Raw genomic sequence first — 17689 nt, 5'->3', positions numbered from 1 at the left:
TGTGTCAACAGCAAAAAAGAGAAGAAAAAAGAACGTGGCTCGCATATTGTGCGGTAACAGTACACATATGCGTCCAGGACCATTCGGGGGCCGCTAAGCGCCATCGTGTACATGCATGCGCGGAATGTTCTTCCTTCGATCGAGAGTGACGGTTCAAAATGTTAAAATAAAGAAAAGTTCATCAATTAAGGAAGATAAATCTACCTGCTCTTGAAGAAAAGACGAGCGATACCTATCAGAAGTGGACGGTTACACTGCTGATGAGTCATTTGTGTGGATCCCGTGGCGTCGGCACAGTAAAGCGTGCAATGAATGCATAACGACGAATATCCGCTAGCGCTTATAAGCTGAATTTGTAAAATTTATTTTGAGTACTGAGTGAAACTAGAAAAACAAGACAAACTGATAACATATGTCGTTCTCGAGGTTCAATTTCGCGATGGCAAAATTTTTGGCACGGCGCTGATGTATCGACTCGAAAATTCGCATTCTGCGCATAGGAAATGTGGCGTACCGCGCAAAAAAGAAAAAAAAAGAAACCACAGGAAAGAAAGGGATCTCGTAGTGTTTTCCGAAAGGCGAGACGTTGCTAACGCTAGACATTACTTTACGATGTGACGTAAGCGACATGCGTACACGTGGGGCAAGTTTGCCGTGATTGCGATTAAGTGTGCGCTCGACGGCGTGCATTGTCAGTCTAGATTGCTCGTCGAGCTACCCCTCCCATCCTCCCTGACAATGTCGATGTTTTAACGCTCTTGCTACCTATGCGTCTCGTGATTGGTTGAAGATTGGGCTACGCACAACGTGTGTGTGAAAAGCAGCCGGCATTCGAGTGACCATCGCAGACGCCTGTCCCCACGAGAGACAGGGACCGCAGTGGCCACGTTGGCACCGCGGTGATCACTTCGACAGCTCTGCCTGGAACGTGAATTTCCCAATGGAGAGCGAGTTGACTTCTGGCGAGCTGCTTCGTCTGAACTGCACGCGAGGCCAGAACCGCGTCTGTCAGCTGCTGCGTCATCTGACAGCCTACAACGAAGTCCTGTGGCACGCGGGTCTTCAGCTCACAGAAGACAAGAGAGACGAGCTCGGAGAAGTGAGCGTCGTGATTGTGCCGAGCATTCGCCGCCGATTACCAAGCCACACCGAGGGGTTGGCCATCGCCCTCCTGTGCCGCCTGATTGCACAGCACCGGTGCATTGTGTCTGCGGAGCTGCACTACTCAGTGGCAAACGCAGGTCCACTGGACGCAGTCCTAGCGTCTTCGTCGAGTCTGAGAAGGCTCAGAGTCATCGGAATCGTGAGAGACGAGCCGGCAACCCGAAAGGCGTGCGCCGACAGATTCTGGTCCTTGCACGGCGCTGGCGAATTCGCGTGCCAGCATGTCGGCGGCCATTACGGTGAGAGAATGACGATCCCCAATTGCCTGCTCACGCGAAACGGTGCCGCACTCACGTCGTTGGACGTGGCGGCAACGAGAATGAGCCGCCCCACGGCCGGGAAGCTCATCGATGCGCTCATCGAGAACTGCACGATCACGGAACTCGCCGTCGGAGCCTGCGTCTTTTCGTGCGGCCCCCGGAACCGACCGTCAGAGCTGTTTGTGCAGTATCTGACCAAGAAAGACGCGACGCTTCGTAAACTCACTCTGAGCGCAGTCTACTTCGATACCGCACCCGGGTGGCCCATCCTCGTGCAGGCCATTTCCGCAATGACAACGCTGCACGAGTTCGCGGCTGACTTTTATGTCGGAAGCAGAGACTGTGGGCTCTTCACGACAGTGATTGCCGAGAGTCGTAGCCTCCGCACGTTGAGCCTGCGTTTCACGGGCTTCGGCGATGGACTGATTAATCATCACCCACTTGAACGCGCGCGCGCGGTCAATGCTCGTGCTTGGGCATCGGCGTTGCAGAGAAACACAACTCTGGAGGAGCTGGTCCTGGACATATTGTGGTCCACAACCGAAGACTACTGCATCTTACTGCGAGCACTGAAGCGCAACCGCTCCATCCTGAAATTGACCTTGCACAGTCTTCCCCATGACGGTGGCCTGCGCGATGTCTGCGGCACGATACGGCAGTGCGGACTCGCCCACAGGGTCTGCATCGGGGACCATCGCGTTGGACCTCGAGATCTTCCGAAGCTTTCGGACTGTCGCGAAGTGACCGCCGTCATTCTCAGTCACGGATACCTTCGCGGCAGGACTGACCTCCAAAGCGCCTTGGATGTCTTGGGTACTTGCAGCCACGTCACATCGCTCAGCGTATTTCTCGACTTCTTCCTCGACAGCGTTTACGCGTCACTTTTCACTTACATAAGAAAGGCGTCCGCGTTGAAAGCAATTGAGATCAGTGCCCGGATGGACAACGTCGGCGACGACGAGTCTCTGCGTGAATCTATGTTAGACTTGTGCGACGCCTTCTCTTCGAACCTCGGCATCGCCAAGATCGTGCTGGAGTCAACGGTGGAGTTGGACGATGATGTCTACCCGGTGCTCGCCCGTGCCGCCACGAATCCCCGTCTTCACGAGCTCTCTTTCAAGGACTTCGGCGAAATCTTCTGCGTGGCCTTCCTGGAACGTCTAATGCCCCGTCTGGCCCAGAGGTACAACCTGCTTCGCCTCGAAATCAACGATTGCGCACCTGCCAACGCCGAGATGTTCGTTGCCCAAGACATCGTGCGACGTAACCGCAGTCTCGTCGAACGAGCGACCAGATTCGTGTTGGGCGACCACGACCCCTACTGCGCGCGGGCCTTCGAGCTCCTCTCGGAGCACCCGGTACTCGTCGACAGCGTTCGAGACAGGGCGTCGCTAGGAGGAGAGGCCGAAGCTGCGGCCATGGTCACTGGCGTCCAGCAGTGTCTGGCCCACAGCGACGTCCACGAGTACATGCGCGTGACCGGCGTGGTCAAGAAACGCGTCGAGTGCAATGCGCGGCACGACGGCGGCATGCAGTTGGACCGACTGAACTACGACTGCTGGATTCACATTCGCCGGTACCTGAAGGTAGCCGACGTATTCGAACCCTGAAGGGAGTTCGCCAGGTCATTCTTTGTGTAGCACCTTCGCCGAACGATCGTTTTGGAGTCTGCTCCCCGATGACCCCAATTCTGGCGTTCACGGAGCCTTCACAGAGCGCCATAACGAGCGGTCGACATAGTACTATTGTGCTTTATTTATGCCTCGAATGGTTACACTTCCTGATGGAATGTGTCGTGCCCTCGCCAGAGGGACTTGTGTGGAGCAAACGGTACCAATCGGCACTCGCTCCCGCGTTGACTTATATCGTAGGCGACAAATGTGTCCGGAGACGAGTTTGAGGCGAAGTGTGATTTCGGGACGTGGAGCGGACGCGGCCATTGTTTGTTCGAGCCATCCCGTTTCATTTTTCGGTATTCAGTGTCATCATAGACATTTTAGTCTTCTCATTTTACACCTTTCTTAGGACTCGAGTCACAGGCCGTGGCTCGACACCATGGGTCGTCCTTTACCGTTTGCTCTTGAAGCTTATTTTCAATCCGTCCTTCTGAGGAGAGAGAGAGAGAGGGAGCATTATTTTCGACGTCTTGTATAAGTTCACTGTCTGTGTGCGCACCGCGTGCAAGTTGATAAAGATACCTGCTTTTAATGTCTTATCACTAACCTGCATCTGCCGCATCGGCGGCCTCCGGACAAGGCAATGTGTCCAGCTGCAAATAATGACACATGGTGAAAGCAGGCCTATACAAGTTGTAATAAACGTTGTTCTTTTTGTTAACAATCGCTAGCCTGAGCTTTTGAGTGTTCCAGTAGACTCCTGATTGGTTGCTTGCCATCGGCGTCTCTTGAAGAATCGTTGAGTCTGTTTCCTAAATGCAAAATCCCAACATTGCTGCAAGGCAATCGCGTCGAAAAACGCGCAGCTTTTCATATGTACTTATCAATCGGGCACATTTCCTTCGCACAAATATTGGTCCGCATCATCTTCTGCAGATTTGTACCAACGTAGGTATACAGGATTGCCAGCAATATTTGAAACTTGGATGGGACATTACTTGACGACAATTGACTCCTGTTGAGACTGCCGGATGCGCGAAGAAGTAACATGCTCATGTGGATAAACAAAAACTAAATCTTCGACAGCACGCGAAACTTGAGGTCAAAGGTGGAGGGTGCGTCCATTGCCGTTGCAAAGTGGCGTGCATGTCGGTAGGCAAAATATTGGACGCCATAACGGAAACTAGTTTTAATGACCAAACTATTGACGGTGCGGCAGCAATACTTCGGACAAGCGTCGATATTTACTTGCCACAAATTCCACGCGGTTTCTTTTACACCTTGGTTGTAACTATGTTCAATAAAACCATCTACATGCTCAACAGTTCTGTGCATTCGGCTCGTATATCTGCTGTACGCTCGTATCAGCTGATGTGCCTTGATGCTGACCAATGCTACCGCAACAAAAGCCTTTACTGAGTTCAACATTTGTGGCTGTTGGTTAGTCTCCATCTCAGTGACGTCCCTCGTACCGAACAGCGTAGCTAGCATAAATATCGGAAAATTGCAGGGAGAGTGTTCGACCGTGAAAGAGGAAAGCTTGCTGACTGCACCGTTACTACAGCGCAAGGCCGACTCTCGAACCTTGGTCGGCACTGTCAAAAAGTAGGAAATAGGATAAAAAAAGATGATGCTACAAAAAAGAGTGTGCTCGTTAATATAGGAACTCGCGTCACATTTAAGAGTGACACCATCCAGTGAACCACACGACCAGCCGCGTCCCGCAGGTCGAATGGAAGAATGTACGTCTGTGACTGGGAGATGACGTCCAGCTTTCCTGCGCACCGAAAGCGTTACCGTCGACTGGGAGACTTCAATCGGGTTCGCAACGACCATCGGGCTTTCTTTTGGAGTTAACACTCGCAATGACGATGCAAACGTGTTTACTAACAAAGAAGGGGAGTAATGGAGGCAGTCCGGGCCTCTTATATGAAGTCTTCGGCGAAAGTTCGTTCCCGTCGGATCATTGCCAGGCGGACCTCAAAGGCGCCGTCGCGAAGGGCGCCTTCACACTGCTCTGGGATGCAGTAGGCAAGAAGGTAGCGTAGCGTACGTGGAGTCGGTACTTGTAGTGTTTGCAGAATGCACCGCAACGGTGAATTCTATCACCCTGCCCGACTTGTTATCACCCTGCCCGACTTGCACTTGCCGCAGATTACCCAAAAGTACCGAGCGCGATGGCCGAAACTGGTAGCAGCGGCGCGGAGGTCGCTCTTGGGTCGAAAGTGGGATCACGTGACATCGCTTCGCCGCGCCGACGTCGCGTCTGGCCATTTTATCCCATGATTTATAACGTTTATTTTGACCCTTGTCGTTACATTGCGTCTTGTCGTTTAGTGGTAATTACCGCCCTACTGGCGCCGAAAACCGTTGCTCCGAGCCTCCTAAATGATTTGTACTAAGTTCATCGCGGAATTTATGCAGACAATTGGCCGGGTATTGTTCTTGTGTGGTCGGATTGCTCGTTTAAAGTCCAAGGATGAGACCTGGTCTGCGAAATAGCAGACCGGTTAGATATTCTTTTTCAACAACCTAAAGGTCTCGAGATCACTCCTCAGAATTTTCTGTTCTAAGTACGTTAACTTGTTGCCAAAGGCTGGCAGCGTTCTAGGCGAGGCCGGGTTACAGTTCGTGATAACGTTTGTCATGAAGAAAATAGCATGTGACTCATTTTTCAAAATGTATTTAATTTTTTCATCAGCAGCGCAAACAAAAACGTCCTTCCCTACTACATGACACAAACGTAAGATAAAATTGTCGTCTTCTAGGGCTTCCGTGAACGAAGAGGCCGACTGAACTTGAAACATGCTTTATTGCATGGCAGAAACTTAACGTGGCCGAATGACACGCAAGGAATATAAAGGACAAAAAGAACACCACAGCTTTGCCATAGCGAAACTATGGCTTTGCGGCCAGCGATTATATACGCGCAGTGGGTGAGGGTGATGTGATCGCGATATGCGCCGCGTGACGGAAAGGGAAACGCTATCACACAAGTATACGTGTACAGATATGCGACAAAAATTACGTAAATCTTTTACCCTACAAAAGCACATGACGTCCTCCGACCTCCTTTTCACTGACTCGGGGTTTTCATTTGCCTTTTGCTTTATCTTCAGCTCTTGGGCCACTTGCTACGCTAGGCTGTGGGATACGTGAAACGTCTTGTGCGGGCTGCGAGCGGTGTATGGTCACTTGGCTACAGAATTTGCGTAACCAAATACACAAGTTCCATCAGTTACATTTTGTTCAACCATTTCAAAGATCAGTCATGCCTAATTTATGTTACAGCTAGATGGAGGGGGTGTTTGCGGTCTAATTTTTGCAATCGTGCTCGCTCTCCATTCGTAGCGGGCTCACTTGTTTTGGAGAGAATGTAGGAGCACGAAGCCAGAAAAAGTGGCTCCTCGCTCCCTTCTGGTGGTGCCCGAGGCTTCTCTGCCCTGCTCGAGCCCGGTGGTGGTGGTGATAAACTTTATTTCTTCTATTTACAGGAGAGGTAGGTCCCTAGTCCGGGACCCCCGTAGCTTCTGCAGCGGCTCGAGCCCGCGCCGCACATTACAGAGGGTTGTGGCACCCTCTCGTTTGCTTCAATCACCGGAGCTTGCACTCGCCATGAAGACGAACACGAACCGCGGAAGTCGAAGGTTTCGGATATCTCCCTGCATTGTTGCCCGAATACGTCCATGCCATTTTTGAACCGCATGTGTCGAACGCATGGAGGGGGAGGTCGTAGCCGAGCACACATGACATTTTTTTTTTTTTACAACAGATTGCACCGTTTCTAACCCTTGCAGAACTCCCGACGAACGCGGGTTTGAGCTGGATAAGTTATACCTACTGCGGCATGCTGAGCTCTCTCAGACAGCACCATTCCTGCTCGGATGGAAAAATGTATGCTGCTCAGATATGCGCCTCTCTGAACGCCGCGCGCGACGCTCAATGAACCTCCGATTGCGTCATGCATGGGCCGACTGCGCCACCATTATCGCATATGCGACACGTGGGCAGGGCCGACTAATGGCTTCACTCCTCTGCAGAACGATGCCAAAGAGGGACATGGGTATAGTATGGTTGCGAAGCTAGAAGCGAATATGCCACAGTTACCGTGTTTTCCACGCACGGGTTTCAGCAAGTTTGACCCTCGTTAAAGATGTCTCACGTCGAAACATAATTACAGCAAGCTATATGTCCTCCGTATTATTGAGCCCTGGGGCGCATGCGATCGAGAGACGGTTACGCGGTACGACCATCCGCTGCGTATGCAGGCCGACAAAGGCGTGCACAGATCTGTATCTTTCCAGCCAGTAACATGTAATCCTCTGTAGATATTTATAGATGAACGATATTGTTGCATGGTAAGCTAAATGCGGAAGATACTTGCAGCACCAAGTAATGCAGAACATAAAGCCGCATTTGAAGGACGCACATGACCTATGATAACGATCCGATTAGATCCCAACGGAGCGTCGCCGATATGTGCGCACGTTGTCCGCGAGAAAGTAAGAACATAAAAAACATGCTAATAGATTCTGATCGCCTACTACAAGATATTTTCACATGTCCACGTCCTTGGCGCTCAAAAGCTCACAAAAAGTGCAGCACTAATGTGTGGGTAGCATTTATGGCAAACCCACGTAAGAACTGCAACAAGTTTCACGTAATTTGTAAACGTCTATATCCCACGTGTCCGAAGATGCTCTAACACATACAGTCTATGAAACGAACATTCGAGTATCTTGTAGAGTTACAGATTCCGAAACATTGTGTTCCAGCTCTTTTCTTCCTTTCTCTTCTCAACTGACTGGTATTTGTGGCAACATTTACAGATAATCTGTCTATGGTTCGGATCTGGGGGATCGTGTCTTCACGTAGACCAACAATATTTTTCCTACGAGGCCAATCCCGAACATAGTGCAATACCTGGCCGACCCGCGGCAGAGGTGAAGCACGCCTTAAGCGCTGCCCGTACGTGGACCGATCCCGAAGGTAGTGCAATGCCGGGCCGACCCGCTGAGGAGGTCGCCACATGGCTTCGGTGAACAGCCGACGGCGCGCTACTTTAGCGCCATCTCATAGCGGTCGTCGCCGCAGAGCCCGTCTTGCACGGCACTACGCTTTCCTTCTCGCGCTCTCTTCGCTATTGCCGTCTTTCATCCCCCGCTGCGCTCGATGTTCCCTCCTTGCTTCTTCGCTGTGCTCGTTTGATCCACCACCCCGACACAAACGGCAGGAACCGCCGCCTAAGAGCGGCGCTCTGTAAACGGTATTCGTATAGATTCACCAGCTGTCTATATAGAGCACTTGTGCGATTATTATATTGACACGTTGTTGTGATGGCAAAGAACACAATACCAATAACTGAATCATGAAACGGACTTTTTATTGGCCGAATTTGTGCCCAGAAAAGCAAGTTGCACTCAAAGTACAACAGTAGCGGCGAGCACAGTCAGCCGTTGTCGAAAATATTATCAGCGTGCCGATCGCTTAGATTTTACACATGACCAGTCAAACGTTCCAGCGTAATCACTAGTTCTCGCACATCATTCAGGAAATACAGCTCATTCGCGTTGAGCATAGACACAGAACACAGGGTTCGACGACGGCAAAGGCAACACACAGAACCGGCTACATTAATCGAAAATACTGCAGACGCGTCTTGCACCAAGCGATAACGTTTAGGATTTCTTAGCCGTTGAAAGGTTGTTACTGGTAAAACACAAACGAAGAACGTGCAGTACACGCGTCAATATAATTCAACAGCGAGTTCGGACATGGCCAAGAGGTAAATCTTTCTCTAAACGATCCAGCAGCAGCTTTACGTTCGCCGGCCTCAAGCAAGATGTACTGCACGAACACCAAGGGTTTCAGCTCGATGCACAGACTGGCACCAGGGCGTGTTTGCCGTTGGCTACAATGCTTCAGCGCACTGTAATTACGTGGGGTAGCCGCAATTACCGTGATTACTTGCCACTCTTTGCGAATGTCCACGATATATTTACTTGAGCAGCTCTTTGGTAGGGAATATCCAGAATGCTACTGGACAGGAGAACAGCACAGAGACGGCCTGACCACGTCAAAAAAGTGTCAAAGTTGGACAACGTCTGCTATCTTCAGGTATCGGACAAAGTGCAGAGAGCAGTAGTAGTTCAGCTGGTACAAGTGCGTGCTACCGTCTTACTGAGCCACGCACTTGACCCGTGCCTGGATAACGCCTGTCAACCTCACGTAAGTGTGAAAGTCAGCTTTGAGCAGAATCTCGAGCGATTGGTACAAGTGCGTGCTACCGTCTTACTGAGCCTCGCACTTGACCCGTGCCTGGATAACGCCTGTCAACCTCACGTAAGTGTGAAAGTCAGCTTTGAGCAGAATCTCGAGCGATTGGTACAAGTGCGTGCTACCGTCTTACTGAGCCTCGCACTTGACCCGTGCCTGGATAACGCCTGTCAACCTCACGTAAGTGTGAAAGTCAGCTTTGAGCAGAATCTCGAGCGATTGGTACAAGTGCGTGCTACCGTCTTACTGAGCCTCGCACTTGACCCGTGCCTGGATAACGCCTGTCAACCTCACGTAAGTGTGAAAGTCAGCTTTGAGCAGAATCTCGAGCGATTGGTACAAGTGCGTGCTACCGTCTTACTGAGCCTCGCACTTGACCCGTGCCTGGATAACGCCTGTCAACCTCACGTAAGTGTGAAAGTCAGCTTTGAGCAGAACCTCGAGCGATTTCCTGATCATGGTAACGGCTTCGTCTTTCTCAGTTCCGTTCACCTTGCGCCGGACACTCTCGATGAATATCGAGTGCTCCGAGATGAGTTCGAATGGGCGTGTGCATTCTGGGCCGCGGTCTTCCATCACGAACCTGGTCGCCCGCTGGACGAGGCCGCGGTTACGCCGCGCAACCTCCTGGGCTGTGCATAACTCGTCGTTGTGCTGCAAGCAGAAGGGAATCTCCAGGAGAAGTAGGTTGTAGTTCTCGTTTAACCGCGGCTGAACACGTCCCGGCAATGGAGCAGGAGAACTGCCCCGTACGGCTGGGAGAACGAGCTGGTAAAGCTGTCGGTGGTTCAAAGCGGCGTCGCCGAGCACCTGACAATCTTTGTCGCGCAATTTGATCGTCGAGTCTAGATAGATATTGCTGGTGCTGCCATTCGTCGACAGTGCTTCGCACAAGTTAGGTAGCCTTCTGTCGTAGAGACCCGTCGTCATGATGTATTTTGTCGTCTTCGTCGTAAAATATAACTTCATCGTAAATTTCGATAAGTAGCTCTATTTTCTTGATGGTGGTTGATCTCCTAATGAACGCAGCTAACAACGCGAAATTGTCGTCGCCAAAGCACTCAAGAAACACGCGAATAAAAGTTATGTGGTGACAAGTAGAGATGACGTCTAATAGGCTGCTCGAAGTATCCGTCTAGGAGGAAGTGAAATGAAGTGATAATGACGCCTGTCACTGCCTGACAAGCACAACCCATCAGAAAGTCATCGGGCTAAATGGCCCAACATACGATACATACCGTTTCGTAAAGGCCACAATCCCGTATTCTGGACCAAACTTCTTGGAGACCACCATCACTCGGAACGCTTTGCAAGGTCAAGCTTTGAAGGAGGTGGCTGTTTGCAAGGGCTTCGAGCAAGTGGCACCCGTCTTCGCTGGTGGACCACGTTAAGCCAAGCTCTAAATACTGTAGCATGCTGTTTTCCTGCAACGCCTACACCTAAGTAGGAACGCCGAGTGCATCGATGTTTTCAACCGGTTGCGGATTAACGAACCATACGTCACCTACCATAGAGTAAAATAGTAAACGGGAAGAGTGGACACTCCCATAGGCGCCTGCGGCGGCTTTGGCTCTCAGCGCACCTAGCGTAATCGGCGAAACGCACCAGTATCCGGCCAAGATGGCCGCCGAACTCTGCCGAATCTCGGAGGCCTTAATTTCAGTTATGCGTGGCTGTTCCTATTTTGAGACGACAAACGCACGAAACTGTGCTTGTCTTTACGCACACATTTTTAACTATAACAACACAATGATTGCAGCAAGTGGTAATGAGGGAGTACAGCTTTAATGTGTGAAATATGCTTCAAAGGCATGCTGAACTTTAGTTCAGTGCAATGAAGGAGCATACACACATGAAAATAATGCACAATATTTTATTTGTGAAGAACAATAAGCAAGGCAGCATACACAAGATTATACACGAATATATGTATCTTGCAGAAAGCAAGCCATGAGGAAACGAAATATTGGCATGGTGGCAATAAACTGTTGAACAAGCAGAACTACACAATCGAGTAATGCTACACGTCTGGATACTGAAAAAGTACCCATATACAATAAATCTGCCACAAAGTGGAGAATGCATATGAAGGAAAAATAGGCTATAGGAAAATAAAAAAATGAAGAAATCAGACCTTGTCCTGTACTTAAAGCAAAGAGTACCAAAATAAGAAGATGAGTAACTTGACAAGAGAAAGTGACACACATCGAACCATTTTCATGAAAATAATGAGCAGCTAAATGCAACTACAGTTTATTTGAAATGATTGTACCTGTACAGTTCACCGAAGCTTTCGGCCACAGCAGTCAGCAAGCACACACATGAGACAAACGGTACGATCGTGTACAGACACAAAGTACTACAAATAGAAAAACCCGCGATGTGTAAGCCTACGCAGTTCTCACCTGCTTAGCCATAACAAAGTGAAAAAGTGGCACACAGATTAGCTAGGGCTATCGCTACCTCTTCCGCTACCTCGGGGTTTTTTACACGTATGCTACAAGAACTGACCAATTGTTTTTCGGTATTGAGGACGGCCACTGCAAAAGCACGTCGATCCTCGTATTCTTCCGCGTCTAAGTACAGCGCTTCCTTGTCTCTACCGATGGCTTTGAGTAAAGCCTTGGCTCTACTCTCTCTTCGACCCTGATTGAATTCGGGGCTCATGTTCTTGGGTATATTAGCCACCTGCAGCTTTTCCCTGATCGCGCTTGGAAGGGATGTCTTGTCGCCGTGCTGCTTGTGATAACTTATACCGAGTTTGTCCAGGATGCTCCTGCCCGTTCGTGTCTTCGCTAGTCTTTCGAGTTGCGAGATTTGGTGTGCCTCAATTAACTCTTCAAGCGTGTTGTGGACGCCCAGCTGTAGCAGAAGTTCCGTGCTGGTGCTGTCTGGAAGGCCCAGTGCCATCTTGTTTGCTCTTCTAATGAGGGTGTTCAGTTTGGCATATTCGGCCGCGTACCAGTTGTGGTAGGCGGCCACATAGGTAATGTGGCTAATAACGAAGGAGTGTATGAGTCTGACGACGTTGGCCTCCCTCATACCCTGATCTCTGTTGGTGATTCTTCTGATGAGCCTCATCGTGTTCGTGATCTTAGTCTCCAAATGCCTGACCGTTTCTCCGTTGTTGCCGTTCGATTCTATGATGAGTCCAAGCACCTTAATCTGCTTCACCCTGGGTATTTCTTGTCCGTCTTTGGTGCGTATGCAAATTTCTTCGTATGCAGCATGCTGGATGTAAGCCTTGGGGGGTCTTCCCCTAAGCGTCGTGCGGTAGAGGAGGAGTTCCGATTTTTCTGGCGAGCAGACGAGACCGGTTCCGACTAGGTACTCTTCCACCACCTCAACCCCAGTTGTAGATACGTACTCAGTGACTCGCAGACGGCGGTCAGAAACTATGCACAAGGCAGAATTTCGCCGAAGGCTGAGGCTATACTCAAAGCCAACGCCAACTATGTCACCTCCGAGGAAACGGAGGAACCACACATTATATGGTTCCCGGCTCACATGTTCCCCGACACCCCCGTACCAAACCTCAACGAGGAGGTCCACCGCGTAGCGCGAGGTCTCAGGTTCCGCGCCCGCGAAGAAGGATCCTAATAATAATAATATATGGGGTTTTACGTGCCAAAACCACTTTCTGATTATGAGGCACGCCGTAGTGGATGACTCCGGAAATTTTGACCACCTGGGGTTCTTTAACGTTTACCTAAATCTAAGTACACGGGTGTTTTCGCATTTCGCCCCCATCGAAATGCGGCCGCCGTGGCCGGGATTCGAGAAGGAGGATCCTCTTTTGGGGTTGGAAATCCAACGAAGGCATGGACAGAGAGGGACAGTATGACCAGATACTGTGATATTACAAAATTTTATCAAAACTCAAGGCGGGTTTATCCGCCCCCTAACCCCAAACTCGACAGGGCCCAAGCGGTAGACTGGAGGCAGCTACAAACAAAGACCTTCCCCAACCCCGTCCATCTCAGAAGGATACATCTACTCAGATGATAACTGCAAATTATGCAGCAGGGCTCACGCATCTCTTAGACACATTCTCTGGGAATGTGAAATTATATGCAAAGAAAATGCAGTTTCCCCAGATGAAGCTGCGGCGCGATGGACGGCCGCTTTGCGCAGCTCAAACCTCGAAAATCAACTATGGGCCATCCAGCAAGCCCGTGAGGCGGCGAGGAGACAGGATCTCCGGACCTCCTCGGGGGCGGCCTAGGCCCAGGCCACGAATTTGCCGGATTGTTAATAAAGTTGTTACCACCACCACTACCACAGATTAGCTTTATCACATTACGTGGAAATAACGTAAAATGTCTAGCAATGTATAGCTCGTCCAAACAGTAAGACATTGCAATTTAATACGAAAACACTCGTTTACAATTCTGTCACAAGGAACTCAAATTTAGCTTCTGCACTTTCACATTTGGCTGGTGGCGCAGCACATCTCTGATCACTGTTGACACCAGTTGCTTCAGCCGTTTGGACAGTGAAGCTTTAAGTTGTCGCCAATTGACATGTTAACACTCCCGAAGACTCAACGAAAGAAATCTGCCCGACGACTAATGCACCAAGTGCAAGCACAGACACTTTGTTATGTACGAACTTGCCCAAATCAAGAATCCCACCTCTAACTTGTCAAGCTGCAAGCCAGTAAGTGACTGAAATCGAACTTTATAGGTTACAAATAATGAAACGAACATGCCAACATTAGCGTATGCGGCAGAACATCCGTAGGTATTTTTCTCGACAGCATGTTGAACAGAATTGGAACGCTACGCAGGATATCTTGTCATACGAAACCTGACTGGCACTATGCCAGTGTGCTACACTTTCAACAGTGGAAAGGAAGATGGCATCTGCTCGAACATTCAAAATGCTTGCCAGCGAAGCTTGTCAACTTGTTGCCCATTTGCATGTTAGCACTCCCAAAAACTCAATGAAAGAAATGGGCCTCACGACTAACGCACCGAGTGCAAGCACAGACACACTTTCTGTTATGTACGAACCTGCAGGAAATCAAGGATTAAGCCTTTAACTCGTCAAGCTGCAAGCCAGTAAGTGAGGACTGAAATCTAACTTTATCCAGGTTACAATTAATGAAACGAACATGCCACCATAAGCGTATGCGGCATAACATCCTTAGGAATTTTCTCGAAAGCCTGCTGAACAGAATTGAAATGTTATGCATGATAGCTTAGAAGAAAGGGGGTTAACCGAGGGGCCCGATCTTTATTAGTCATATTATAACAAGCCAACAAACACTGACACCAAGGACAACATAGGGGAAATTACTTGTGCTTTATAAATGAAATAAAGAAACGATAAATTAGTGGAAATTAAAGTGGATGAAAAAACAACTTGCCGCAGGTGGAAGCCGAACCCACAACCTTCGCACGCGAAATGCGAAGGTTGTGGGTTCGGCTTCCACCTGCGGCAAGTTGTTTTTTCATCCACTTTAATTTCCACTAATTTATCGTTTCTTTATTTCATTTATAAAGCACAAGTAATTTCCCCTATGTTGTCCTTGGCGTCAGTGTTTGTTGGCTTGTTATAATATGCATGATAGCTTGTCATACAAAACGGAGCAGACACTATGCCAGTGTGCTACACTTTCAACTGTGGAAAGGAAGAGGGATTCCATCTCCTGGAACAATTGAAAGGCTCTGTCAGATGGAACAGCTAAATTCCCATACAATTTAACAGGAACATAATAAGACTTCAATAACATAAAGTACTAATGCTGTGTTGTGTCACCTTGCTCATCCTTGAGAATTCCTGAACAATTGCAACCCTTTTCACGCTTTTCAAGAAACTTCTTTGTGAGAAATCCAGCGACTAGTACAAAGCCGAATCATCAACTATGTGAGATTGCTTCAGTGAAGCAAGTGTGTGTATATCCTGAAGTGGAGGAAAGTCCTCCGGACGAGAAGGCTGCACATGATCGGCAAGCGAAGGGCTCGGCAATGAAAATGGGTAGAGGTCTTGAAGAAGGACAGACTTGTCCCCTTAAACATTTCCTTTGTCGGCAAGTTTAGTGATTTTCTGAACCATAATTTGTTTTATACCACACATAAAGTGGGGGACAGTGGGATTCGTGTTGCACCCCTGTCTCTGCCTAATACCATCAAACATATTTTCCAAAGGGTTCTGTTGTAGCCGCCTCGTAAGGAGGAAGCTGAAGCCGTACTTCTTTGAAAGCTCATCCCATAGCAAAAGAATTGCTTTCACAGTCACTTTACAACCAGTAATTGTCTGTGGTTGCCGTCTGCCTTCAAACTTCCAAGCAGCAGTCCAATGAATGGCGGCCTCAAGAAAGTCTGCTACCTCAGATCGTCCTTTCCTGATTGCGTAACGTATTTTTTGAGGATTTCTTTTTGGGCAGGAGCTGTTCAAAGCATCGAAAAGTTTATCCATTCTCTCGCAAAAATTCGCTGTGCAAAGCACAGTGTCCGGAACTTCTTTCACATATACCAGTGCCGTAATATGGCAACGGAAACTGCTGCACTCAAGACCTGCGTTACCCAGTTGACTTTCATATTGTTGAATGGTTTCTGATCAATATGTCCCTCTGTTAATTTTGGCGCCAACCTAAGCCGCAGCTCATATGTCGAGTGGTACAATTCAGTTATGTTCGCCCAGTTACCAACCTAATTTTCAATGTGCAGCTTGTGCATTCGCAGATTGTTTCGTGTTGTTTTTACAAGATGTGGTGAAATGAAAAAGATGTGGTGAAAATGAAATGAAATGAAATGGTTCCCAAGGACCTGTACTTCGTCTTTTGTAGCTGGGATATGAAGCTGGTTCTGCAATACCACCGCAAGAAAAAGAAGGAAAAGGACAATTAGACATGGAATAACTGGCAGCAAGAAAAAATCTCTCACCGTCAAGTGCAGTGCATGGTCTACGCCACACCTTCTGAAGGAATCTGGCTCTCGTGTTTGTCACTCGGATGTGGTTCTGCAAAGGGAAAAAAAGATTAGGAACATAAGCAGCTGGGAGTCAAAAAACACCCCTCACCATCAGACCGAGAATTCTGCAGAGAATACAGGCACTCTACAGGACTTTGGGTGTCGTTGCCGTCGTGTACAGTCGAAGAATGCTGCAGAGATTGCACACACTCCCCCGGACCTTATTTTCATCGTCGTCGCATACAGTTGGAGAATGCTGCAGAGATTCCATGCACGGCACAGGACTTTGGCTTTCATTGTCGCCGTGTACAGTTAGAAATTGCTGCAGATATTGCATGCATTCCACAGGATGTTGGTTTTCATTGTCGTCTCCTACAGCTGTTCCCGCAAATGCTAGACAAGTACCCCAGATAAAAATGCTGCAGTGGGTATGAAATGAATACTTCTCACCATGTGACAGGATTTCTGCAGGCTCTGCAACACAATCCATAGGATCTGCGGCGTGTAGAGGCTGTGAAGCACTTGTGCATGAGCATGATGCTTGGATATCCGTAAATCACATAAACCCCAAAGTTGCCATTGTCAAGAACTTTTCTGTCTGTATGGTGGCCATGCATGCAATTGCTGCATCAAGCACCAAGACTTATAGGGGCTCCCTACCCTCAAGTCCGACACGAGGCCACATTCTGCAAGTGCCTGAAGGGGCGGACCTGCTTCTTGAAGCGACACTGGTTCTGCCTGCAAAAACTTTTGCATGAGGTATGGTTGCCCTACCATTACACATCATTACTGGCTGTCACAAAACAGGGGGTATCGCCACACGAAGGCAATAAGGGTGGAAGTTTTGCGAAGAGTCAGGAGAAAATAACGGAATAGAAAGGGTAAGGAAAAAACAAGGCGCAATGAACATCTCAAGTCTGGCAGGCAACTTTTTGAATTAATAGAAAGTCTACAAGCACATTGGGTTCTTTTATTGGGTACTTAACTCTGACGACGCTGAAGTATACCAAATAGGCTATTGCATGCACTGTGACCAAACCCTATGACCAAACTCCAGTGGTCATATAGGCAGTGCCTCCAAAGACGCATGCAGGAGCAGACTGGGTTATTATGACAGCCTCATCCCACCAAAGTCTACTCATGCCCATGGAGTCTGCACAAGGACAAGGCAGTCAATGCAAACAAATGGAGTTTGGTAGTTGAAAAACGGATCGGTTATAAAGCTAAAGCTGATACACACGAAACTGGTGCATAGTGCACACATGCATGTGCAAACTGCTGAATTAACATTGCAAAACATTGCGTGCAATGCTGCAGAATGGTCTGCATAAGAAAACAAATGTTACCTTGACTTGCCATGATCCATCACTGTGTACATGGGCAGGAAAGCTGCAGTGCAGTCACCAACCCGGATTGTCCAGGACCAATCGTCGATCATGCTGTTAAGCCTTTCACT

This window comes from Dermacentor variabilis, chromosome 8, assembly GCF_050947875.1.
Source record: "Dermacentor variabilis isolate Ectoservices chromosome 8, ASM5094787v1, whole genome shotgun sequence".
Taxonomy (NCBI): Eukaryota; Metazoa; Arthropoda; class Arachnida; order Ixodida; family Ixodidae; genus Dermacentor; species Dermacentor variabilis.
The sequence above is the reverse complement of the archived record's forward strand: the minus strand, read 5'-3'. Positions refer to the sequence as shown.